This window comes from Hyla sarda, chromosome 3, assembly GCF_029499605.1.
Source record: "Hyla sarda isolate aHylSar1 chromosome 3, aHylSar1.hap1, whole genome shotgun sequence".
Taxonomy (NCBI): Eukaryota; Metazoa; Chordata; class Amphibia; order Anura; family Hylidae; genus Hyla; species Hyla sarda.
In genome coordinates this window covers 380,061,466-380,073,900 of record NC_079191.1, presented here as the reverse complement: position 1 = coordinate 380,073,900, position 12,435 = coordinate 380,061,466, and the positions used below count along the sequence as shown (strand labels likewise).

General features: G+C 40.8%; 1 protein-coding gene across 1 annotated transcript in view; it reads right to left on the bottom strand.

Annotated features, from left to right (window-relative positions):
- MACROD2 (mono-ADP ribosylhydrolase 2) overlaps window positions 1-12,435 on the bottom strand; it is a 2,467,642-nt gene that overhangs the window by 1,668,084 nt on the left and 787,123 nt on the right. The gene's annotated exons all lie outside the window — the stretch shown is intronic.

The following is a 12,435-nucleotide window of genomic DNA, read 5'->3' as shown; positions in this document are numbered from 1 at the left end:
AACACAATTGTGAATTTGGGGGCACATGAGCTGCCAATGGTCACACAAGTTTGTCAGCACAACTGTTTAGGCCATTGGCGGACATATTTGAATGTTAAGAATACACATTTGTGTTCTAGATGATGCCCTGTTATTTCCTAGTTTTGTAACCAACCTTTAGCTGCACAATAAGAGTACAGTGACCCCCCCCCCCCCGACCTACGATGGCCCAGACATACGATCATTTCAAGATACGATGGCCTCTCAGAGGCCATCGCATGTTGAAGGCAGCATCAACATCCGATGCTTTTGTATGTCGGGGCCATTGCATAAACGGCTATCCGGCGGCGCAGACTGCTTCAGCTGCCACCGGATAGTCGGTTACGGTGCCCTGTGTGGTCTGCTGACTAACACTTACCTGTCCTCAGGGCTCCGGCGCGTCCTCTTCGGGATCCCTGCATCGTCGGCGCTCTCCTCCAGCGTCATCACGGCGCTGCGCACGCCGTCGCGTCATCCAATAGGAGCAGCATATGTAGCGACATGTTGGCGGCGACAGAGAGCGAGGATGCCGGGGAAGCAGAGGCCTTGCCGGAGCGTTGGGGACACGGCGACAGTGATGGACGGCGACATCCAGGGCAGCGGTGACGGTCCGAAGCGGCAGGGACACGTGAGTACAACCTTTAATACCAGTGGTCTTCAACCTGCGGACCTCCAGATGTTGCAAAACTACAACTCCCAGCATGCCCGGACAGCCGTTGGGGGTCTGGGGGTCCGCAGGTTGTAGACCACTGTCCTATACTTTACATTGCACGGATCCCTCAACATACGATGGCTTCAACAAACGATGGTCCATTTGGAACGGATTTACCATCGTATGTTGAGGGACCACTGTATTGAGTTTACTCAGACTTTAATATTATGGCTTTCTCATATTTGTAGTGTACCTTATTTCCACTGCTTCTGGGAGGATATATGGATGAAGTGCACTTTATGTATAACCTGCAGATGACATAGCAGTAATACATATGCACTTGTTGGTATGCACTTGTTGGACTTTGTGCTCTCTCATCAGTTTCTCCTTTGCCACTAATCGGCCTGGAAGGACCGTCATGTACAAGGAGCTCCACCTCCTCCAGTCCCTCCTCCCCAAAGACGAGCAGGACAAAACTCTACTAACCATGGGCTTTGGAGAGCAACACTGCCATGTAGGACTCATAGGCTGAGCATTATTATGGTTGTCCCACTGCAATCACCATCACAAAGGCCAGATCTGTAAGTCAACACCGCTGTGGCACCACAAACTGACAATCTGGGCAGGTTGTCAGTCCGATCCTGGTGTTGGCAATAGACAAATGTAGATATAGAATAGAAACTTAAAATTTTCATATATAAAGCTCAGACTCTAAATGTTCTGCACCTAAGTGACAAGTAGTTGTGCACATTTTCCATTAAAAATCCAGGATTAAGATGAATGTAAAGGAGCGAATCTGCTGACAAACCTTAACTGAAAATCAATTGTGTTTTTATACATTATTTAGTAGGAAAGTTATTTTGCCTTTAAACAGCAAAACAATAAATTTCAGCTTATTCTAGATGTAAATGAAAGGGACAATGACAAAAATTCTGTAATATTTGATTATTAAAACCAACATTTTCAGGGCATCTGTCTATTACTAGCAAACTTGTGCAATCACTCGAGATATCACAATGACAACAATATCTCTAGAGTTTGTTGAAGATTGTTATAAATATAGCTGTCATGGTAAAATATGTTTCTGTATCATGAACGCAAGGTAAAAGGAAAGCCCCATTAACCATAGATAAAATGTGCTGTGTTAACATGGCTTTGTATGGGAAAATATACAGCAGCAACATAACAATGTGTTGGATTCTGTTACAGACCAAAGAAAACAATATGAACATAGTGATTTTCACAGAAGAAATGATCCATCAATAGTGCATCAAACGTATGTTGACAGTGGGGCAGAATTAATAACCCTATCTGATACTGAAACACTGTAATCTTAGACCAGGCAGTCTATTAGTGGAGCTCATGCCATATGACATATTTGGTGCCTCTCTCGACATTGTTGTCTAACTTTATGCCACCTATTGGTAGGCTTACCTTACTCAATATTTTGTGACACTCGTTGACTGGGATACGAAAAGTATGTGGTAGTGATGTGGTGTAAAGGCATTTACAACCGGTAAACAGACTTAAAATTGAGCCCTGGGCAACTGGACAGAGGTGACAGCGAGCTGAGGAGTAAATGGGCATCACAACCCTCAGACCCCGTCTGATCAAAACTTTTGACATGACAATGTTTGGATGACAATGATGTTTTCGAAAAACCTAGATCACACCGGCCCCCATCAACATCTTTCACCACCTGAGTGGCTTTGTCAAGAGGTAAGCGGCCTCTCAGGTGGTGAAACCTGTTGATGGTGGCCGGAGTAATCTAGGTTTTTAGATAATCAGCGCATCTACCCCACTACTTTGATACCCGTGCACTGCAGACACGGTTATCATAGGTACTTTATAACAATATTAGGCCAGGTGGCTAAGGGCAAATTAGTATTGTGTCATGTAGGAATAGTTAGATAGTGCTTTGTTTTAACCTTTTGTGTGTTTAGAATCAATAAAGATTAACCTTTTATGGGATATATGGGAAAATAAGGGTTCTTTTGGATTGCCATTCTGTAAGTATTGGTTGTAAATAACCCTAAGTATTTTGGTCTACCTTTTGTTTATTTACTCCTTAATAGTCCTCCCCCAGCCTGTCCCCAGCTTGAATATTAAGAATCTTCACTCCCACATCACTAGGACGTGAGAGCCGGCGGGAAGAGGTGATCACTCTGAGAGCTGAGTGCAGGCGCTGCTGCCTTGCTACATCTGGAATTTGGGTATAGCAAGGCTTCAGATGAGCCTTCCCCTAGCGTACATAAGTTCTGGGCAGATGTGCTCTGGGCTAAAAATAAACATATTCATTTGTCCTACTAGTAAAAATAATTTATGTAAAAGTTTAGGAAAATTTTTTTTTTTTACAATCAGCTGGAGCCAAAAAGTTACGTCAGCTGCCACGCCCCCTCCCAAAGGCTTGCATTGAGGGGGTGGAGCATGATGTCACACGGGGCGGAGCCGTGACGTCACAATGCTCCGGCCCAGTGATCGACAGTAATCAGACCCGGAGCGAACACACTCCGGGGTCTGATTATAACGGGGTGCGGCGTGCAAGATCACGGGGGTCCCCAGCAGCGGGACCCCGCGATCAGGCATCTTATCCCCTATCCTTTGGATAGGGGATAAGATGTCTAAGCGCCGGAGTACCCCTTTAAAAGAAGCTACCTAATCACACTACTAACTAGAATAACAAATATTGCAGGGTTGGTCTGTGCTGTCCATACAGTCATTATGCTTATGAAAATTGTCAGTGTTTAATGAAGAACCTGTAAAGCTGTTACAGTGTGCCAGTGCAGAGCTGATAAGGAGGGTGGTAATGACTATTCTTTCCTCTTTACAAAGTGTAAAAACTAATACTAATTGTTTACGGAAAATGTTTTAATTGCATGTCTCGTTACAGCAATTAATCATTATGACGGTCAAATGGATTCAATTACACTTCGATAAAAAAAGAAAGATGTTCCATATATGCAATATTATAATTTAAACTTTCTCTAATTATCTCAAATAGTTTTTTTTTTTTTTTTTTTTGTGGCATATGCTGATCAGCTGGTGTTTGTATGACACACCAAAGAACTTCCACAAAGTAAATATCCCAATTCGTATTCCAACAGATGAGACAGTTCACATTCTATCAGGATTCTGAAGGACTAGATCAAAATGAGCAATCATTAATTGAGAATGTGCCAAAGATGTGCCGTGACAGCGCCACTTCCTAACACATGAAGAGCTTCACTACCCGGGCTGCGTCTTATCAAATGAATGACAACTTTTTATGTAAATGATTAAACAAAATGGCTTGTGAACTGAGGTGGAATGAAGAAGAAGAGAGAGAGGTGTTACTCCTGGCCTAGATTTTTGCATCAAAGAGTAAGTCTACCCACAAAATATCAACTACATTCTGTGTGCTTAGGCAAGCAAACCCAAAATAAGCCAGTAGTGGAAATATAGCACACTGACTTTTTAATATGAATATTGTTGAAATGTTAGATGTGGATAAAGGGTAAAAGGAGATTTTAGAACCTTGAAACGAGTATAGTAAGTATCCCAGTTCTCTGGTGTAAAAAGTCGTAATTTGAACAAAAATTTGACTTTTCATTGGTTTTATGCCATACTTGCCACTTGTGGGCAGGGTGAGCATAAGAACTGATATAACTTGAAGCTGAAATCTACAGTATGCCAGCTCAAAGCTGGCATAGATATTAGTCTGTGGTACAACTTGCAATAGAAAAATGTGATATTTTGTCTATAAGACTGGATTTGAACACTTCACATGCTTAGTGGCAGTGGTTTTTGGACCACCCCCAGCATACCCCTAGCTTCATTTCAGAGGGGTTTGTCAGTGGGGGATTAAGAAGCCAGAAATGAATGTGCACAGTGGGCTTGGCTGGCGCTAAATGTGAGCTGCCAGGCAGTCAGGTTTGGTTGTAAAAGTAGCAGAGATGCTGTTTAAATCCCAACTCATCTCAAGTGAACCTAGCTAGAGGGAACTGGTTACTTTTGACTACCACTTAAGTATCTTGTGAACTACAGTTTCAAGAATGACCTGTCCTTATAAAAAATAAAACTTTTAGGGTGCGTTCACACGTACACAGATTTGATGCACAGGATTTGATGCACAGGATTTTCTTCTGCAGATTTCAATGTAAACTAAATGACTGAGCACAGCTTCTGATCTGCAGTTACAAATCCTGCGCATCAAATCTGTGCAGAATCCTGTATGTGTGAACGTACCCTTAAAGGGGTTATCCAGGAAAAAACTTTTTTATATATATATATATATATATATATATATATATATATATATATATCAACTGGCTCCAGAAAGTTAAACAGATTTGTAAATGACTTCTATTAAAAAATATTAATCCTTTCAGTACTTATGAGCTTCTGAAGTTAAGGTTGTTCTTTTCTGTCTAAATCCTCTCTGATGACACCTTTCTCGGGAAACACCCAGTTTAGAAGCAAATCCCCATAGCAAACTTCTTCTAAACTGGGCGTTTCCCGAGACAGGTGTCATCAGAGAGGATTTAGACAGAAAAGAACAACCTGAACTTCAGAAGTTCATAAGTACTGAAAGGATTAAGATTTTTTAATAGATGTAATTTACAAATCTGTTTAACTTTCTGGAGCCAGTTGATATATATAAAAAAGTTTTTTCCTGGAATACCCCTTTAAGCTGGAGAATAAGGGCTCATCCCGGTCTCACTCAGAACTTTGGCAAATATTATAACCGGCTTGCAAGAGCAACTGCGCTTTTATAGAATAAGGAATGAGGAACACATGATGTTTTGGCAACATTTCAGCATAGGATGAGGAAGAAGTAACACTGAGATGACATCAGCGTAGCCAAGCTAGCAGCAAGATCACATGAACTCAGATTAGACAATTATTGCATGCATACAGCCGTCCAGGTAAATCAGGAGACAGCATAGAGGTGGGTCTAAAAAGACTGCGTTGTGGCCACCATCTTGGAGAATAGCATAAGAAGGAAGAGAACAGAGGGAGCACTCACGATTAGGGTGAAATTGCAGGTGGTGTATTTATTCTTTGGTGATGCGGTACAGGCACTTCATGAAGCGGGACGACAGGAGCCCACAGACAGACCTGTCCGTGGGCTCCTGGCGTCCCGCTTCATGAAGTGCCTGTACCGCATCACCAAAGAATAAATACACCACCTGCAATTTCACCCTAATCGTGAGTGCTCCCTCTGTTCTCTTCCTTCTTATGTGATGAACTGTAACTTTCCTCTGAAGGGGTTGTAGCATGGGAAGATTGTGTAATCGATGATACCACAAGTTATTCCTGCTGCTGTTGCAAGTACTTGCACTAGGGGATACAAGTGTCATATACGCCAGTTGCCGGCCTCTGTTTCTTCGTGCATCATCTTGGAGAATAGGCTGAGCAGTGCACAGAAGAACTTACTGTGGAACTACTGATGCCAGAAAGCCGTCATACTACAATGCAAAGCAATGTGAGTAATTGTGCCCAACAAGCCCGTAGAAGGCTATCCCATTACAACACAAAGCAATTAGAGCAAAACAGCTTTGTGAAATGCTTGGAAAAAGCCATTGTGTCTTCCTATACCTCCGTGTGCAGTTTAGCACTGGCGGGCACCTGCTAACAAAAAGGGATACTTATTGTAGCTTTATTTCAATATAAAAAATAAATAAATACAAAATCCTCTAGCACATTTTTTTTCAAACAAGCTGTTCCATGGGTTACCACAAGTTTTTGTGACTTCGACATTTTCTTTGCCTTAAAATGACTTGAATACATTTCTAGGTGACCCTAGCATTGTTATACATGACTTTAGAGCTATTAGGCAGTGTTATAAATGTGATTTGAGGGTTATTGCATTACTGGTTTGCATAGAACCAAACCAAACTTTTTGGAAAATTTCTGTGAGACCATTAAAGCTAACTATTGAAAAGCTTGCTCGACTCCAAAAACAATAGCTAAGACAAACAATTTAAAGATGCAGTAAATTAACCTCTTAAGGATGGCGGGCGTATCCATATGCCCCCATTTTAACCCCTTAACGACCACTACGTAAATGTACGTCCTGGTTTGGCGGGACTTCCCGCACCAGGACGTACATTTACGTCCTGTGTATGACCGCGAGCATCGGAAGGGTGCTCGCGTCATACACGGCAGGTTCCGGTTGCTGGCCGACATCTGCGATCCCGCGGATGTCCGACATTAACCCCTCCGATGCCGTGATCAATACAGATCACGGCATCTGCAACATTGCGGCACTTTGATTGGATGATTGGATTGCCCGCAGCGCTGCAGCGGGGATCCGATCATCCAGCATGACAGCTGGAGGTCCCCTTACCTAGCTCCGGCCGTCTCCCGGGGTCTTCTGCTCTGGTCTGCGATCGAGCAGACCAGAGCAGAAGATGACCGATAATACTGAGCAGTGAAACAAAGTGAAAAATCCCCTCCCCCAATAAAAATGAAAATTGTCAGTTTTTCCCATTTTACTGTCCGAACTATCAAAATTTAATGTTAATGATCCCGTACAATGAATGGTGTAAAAGTAAAAAATTAAAAAAGTCCAAAAATTCAGTTTTTTTTGTCACTTTTTATTTAAAAAAATGAATACAAAATTATCTAAAAGTTTCATATATGCAAATGTGGTATCTAAAAAAAGTACAGACGACGGCGCAAAAAATTAGTCCTCATACCGCCCTATATATGGAAAAATGAAAAAGTTATAGGTGGTCAAAATAGATTACTGATTTTATACAAAAAGTTTTAGATTTTTTTTAAGCAGTACAAAAATATAAAAGTATCTAGCCATGGGTATCATTTTAATTTTATTGACCCACAGAATAAATAACACATGTCATTTTTACTGTAAAGTGTATAGTGTGAAAACAAAACCCTCCAAAATGTGCAAAATTTTGGTTTTCATTTATATTTCCTCCCTAAAAATTATTTTTTTGGGGTTTGCCATACATTTTATGGTAAAATGAGGGGTTTCATTACAAAGTACAATTGGTCATGCAAAAAACAAGCCCTTATATGGATCTGTAGATGGAAAAATAAAAGAGTTATGGATTTTAGAAGGCGAGGAGGAAAAGACAAAAACGCAAAAATTAAATTGGCCTGGTCCTTAAGGTGAAAATGGGCTTGGTCATTAACCCCTTAAGGACCAATGACGTACCGGTACGTCATTGGTCCTGCTCTTCTGATATAACGCGGGGTTACACAGTAACCCCGCGTCATATCATGGCGGGCCCGGCGTCATAGTGAAGCCGGGACCCGCCTCTAATAGCGCGCAGCGCCGATCGCGGCGCCGCGCGCTATTAACCCTTTAGCCGCGCGCTCAAAGCTGAGCCGCGCGGCTAAAAGTGAAAGTGAAAGTTCCCGGCTAGCTCAGTCGGGCTGTTCGGGATAGCCGCGGCTAATCGCGGCATCCCGAACAGCTGACAGGACAGCGGGAGGGCCCCTTCCTGCCTCCTCGCTGTCCGATCGCCGAATGACTGCTCAGTGCCTGAGATCCAGGCATGAGCAGTCATGCGGCAGAATCGTTGATCACTGGTTTCTTATGAGAAACCAGTGATCAGCATAGAAGATCAGTGTGTGCAGTGTTATAGGTCCCTATGGGACCTATAACACTGCAAAAAAAAAGTGAAAAAAAAAAGTGAATAAAGATCATTTAACTCCTCCCCTATTAAAAGTTTGAATCACCCCCCTTTTCCAATAAAAAAAAAAACACAGTGTAAATAAAAATAAAAATAAACATATGTGATATCACCGCGTGCGGAAATGTCCAAATTATAAAAATATATCATTAATTAAACCGCTCGGTCAATGGCGTGCGCGCAAAAAAATTCCAAAGTCCAAAATAGTGCATTTTTGGTCCCTTTTTATATCATTTAAAAATGAATAAAAAGTGATCAATAAGTCCTATCAATGCAAAAATGGTACCGTTAAAAACTTCAGATCACGGCGCAAAAAATGAGCCCTCATACCGCCCCATACACGGAAAAATAAAAAAGTTATAGGGGTCAGAAAATGACAATTTTAAACGTATTAATTTTCCTGCATGTAGTTATGATTTTTTCCAAAAGTCCGACAAAATCAAACCTATATAAGTAGGGTATCATTTTAATCGTATGGACCTACAGAATACATATCAGGTGTCATTTTTACCGAAAAATGTACTACGTAGAAACGGAAGCCCCCAAAAGTTACAAAACAGCGTTTTTTTTTTCAATTTTGTCGCACAATGATTTTTTTTCCCGCTTCACCATAGATTTTTGGGCAAAATGACTGACGTCATTACAAAGTAGAATTGGTGGCGCAAAAAATAAGCCATCATATGGATTTTTAGGTGTAAATTTGAAAGAGTTATGATTTTTTAAAGGCAAAGAGCAAAAAACGAAAATGCAAAAACGGAAAAACCTCCGGTCCTTAAGGGGTTAAGGGGTTAAAGTCTTTAAAGGGGTACTCCCACCCTAAACATCTTATCCCCTATCCCCTCAATGCAAGTCTATGGGAGGGGGCGTGACGGCTGTCAGAATCAGAATAATCGGTAAAAGCATCCCAGAGTTAGTAATGCATAAAGTGAAGGTGGTCAGAATTGCGAAAAAGGGCTCAGTCCTTAAAGGGGTTTTGCGCTGCCCTGCCTTTCGGAGCTCCGCACGCAGCGTCCGGAAGTTCATTACTCCGAACGCTGTGTGCGGGCTTCCATAAGATGGAATATACTAAGTAGCTATGCATTTATTACATATATAATCCAGGTATGGCATGTTGTACACTTACATACAAACAGACACAGGACTGTTATAACAATACAGAAAGCATTCAAAGTAATGTCATGGTCAACACCTACACTACATGTGTTTCCCAAGGTAAAGGCACAGAGATACAAAATTGATTTCCATTATAAAAAATATATTTCTCTATGTTCCTAAAAGAATAGTTATGACATCAGGAGTTACATAGCTACATAGTTTATCCAGTTGAGAAAAAAAACTGTTCAACCTAAAATAAAACTACCGTGTTGATCCAGAGAAAGGCAAAAACTCCCTATGAAGCTAATGCCAAATTGCCCCATAACAGGAAAAATGGCAATCAGAATAAACCCCTGGATCAACATTATATCTCTATAAATCTAGTATCCATAACTTGTAATGTTATATTTAAAAAAAATAAAGGTTTAAAGGGGTATTCCGGGAATTTTTTTTATTTGACTATGCTACAGGGGCTGTAAAGTCAGTGTAGTTCATAATATAGTGTCTGTACCTGTGTGTGACGGTTTTCTCACAATTCTTATGTGATTTTCACCCCAATATTTATTTTTAACAGCATACAAAATGACTGTTGTCTCAGAATCGTCCCAGGTTCCAATGCGGCCGAGACCTGACTCACTAGGCACCCTGATTGAAATGGATGAATGGATGCAGCTCATTTATGTGTCAATGGGTGGGGTGGCTGATGTGTGGGAGGGAGGAAAATGGAACTATGGGATTTGAAGGCAAAGAAGGAAACTCAAAGAGAAAATACCAGTTCACAAAAAGCTAGCCAGTGTTATGGTAATCTCACAACATAGCCATTTAGCCCCAAGACAAGTGCAGATCCTTCTGACAGGTACGTACTAAAATAACCTTATGGTGGATAACCCCATTAAAGAAGTTTTCTATTGCACCGTACATTCTATGGTAAAATAAAAGGCATCACTACAAAGTACAACTGGTCGTGCTAAAAAGGGTCTGTGGAGGGAAAAATGTAAGAATTATGTCTCCTTAACCCCTTAAGGACCAAGCCCATTTTAACCTTAAGGACCAGGCCAATTTTATTTTTGTATTTTGTTTTTTCCTCCTGGCCTTCTAAAATCCATAACTCCTTTATATTTCCATCTACAGACCCCTATAAGGGCTTGTTTTTTGCACGACCAATTTTTAGGGAGGAAATTTAAATTTTCACACTATACACTTTACGGTAAAAATGACATGTGTTATTTATTCTGTGGGTCAATACAATTAAAATGATACCCATGGCTAGATACTTTTATATTTTTGTACCGCTTAAAAAAAATCAAAAACTTTTTGTACAAAATCAGTAATCTAAAATTGCCCTATTTTGACCACCTATAACTTTTTCATTTTTCCATATATAGGGCGGTATGAGGGTTCATTTTTTGCACCGTCATCTGTACTTTTTATAGATACCACATTTGCATATATAAAACTTTTAGTTCATTTTATTAATTTTTTTTAAATTAAATGAGACAAAAAAGCTGCATTTTTGAACTTTTTAAATTTTTACGTTTACGCCATTCACCATACAGGATAATTAACATTATATTTTGATAGAATGGACATTTACGCATGCGGCAATACCAAATAAGTTTATTTTTAAAAAACTACGCATTTTGAGGGTAAGATGGGAAAAACTGACAATTTTTATTGGGGGAGGGGACTTTTTTTTACTTTTTATTTTTACATTTTTCTACTTTTTTTAAATACTTTTTATGTCCCCATAGGGGACTATCTATAGCAATCCTTTGATTGCTAATACTGTGCAGTGCTATGTATAGGACATAGCACTGATCAGCATTATCGGTGATCTTCTGCTCTGGTCTGCTCGATCTTCGACCAGAGCAGAAGACCCCGGAAGACGGCCGGAGCCAGGTGAGGGGACCTCCGGCCGCCATGCTGGATGATTGGATCACCGCGGCAGCCCTGCGGGCGATTGGATCATTCATTCAAAGTACCGCACTGCCGCAGATGCCGTGATCTGTATTGATCACGGCATCTGAGGGGTTAATGGCGGACATCCGCGCGATCGCGGATGTCGGCCATTACGGGCGGGTCCCCGGCTGCTGCTAGCAGCCGGAACCTGCCGTGTATAACGCGAGCACCGTTCTGATGCTCGCGGTCATATACAGGACATAAATGTACGTCCTGGTGCGGGAAATCCTGCCAAACCAGGATGCACATTTATGTCCGTGGTCGTTAAGGGGTTAAAGGGGAACTGGTGCCAGAAAGTTAATCAGATTTGTAAATTACTTCTATTAAAAAAAAATCTTTATCTTTCCAGTACTTATTAGCACCTGTATGCTACAGAGGAAATTCTTAGCTTTTTGAATTTCTTTTTTGTCTTGTCCACAGTGCTCTCTGCTGACACCTCTGTCTATGTCAGGAACTGTCCAGAGTATAGGTCTTATTCATTTATCCAATAATATAACATTTCATATGCTAGTTCCATAATTTTACTGTTGTACTCACTACATGACACTACATATAATTTATTAATAATAATAATAATTTAAGACACACAAGCTGATAAAAGTAGTCACTAATATTTATCCACTCACATATTCTATCTACATTTATATTTATAGCATTTCTATTCATACTATTTTCATCCAGTATTTTTTTTTATTTATTTATTTTTTGCTTTATTTTGGCAGATTTAATAATACATCTTCATTTTATCAATTCATATTTTAGTACATTTTCCTATTCAGAGGAACTGTGAGTGCCCCTGATTCCTGTGCTCTTTCAATCCCTGACAGGCACCACCTAAATAAAAGCAATCCTTCTTTCTTGTGGTGCCTGGGCACAAGTATAGTTTTATTCCTAGTGAGGGTATCTGCTGTGTTCCGAACTACTCTGTTCCCATATTCCTGACCCAAGCCTGTTACTTGACTCTGCCTCTGTCTGATCCTGTACTTTGCTGATTCCCCAGTGCTTGACCCAGAATGACAACCATGCCTCTGTCTACTGATCAAGCCTCTCCACCTAGCTGCATCTGAG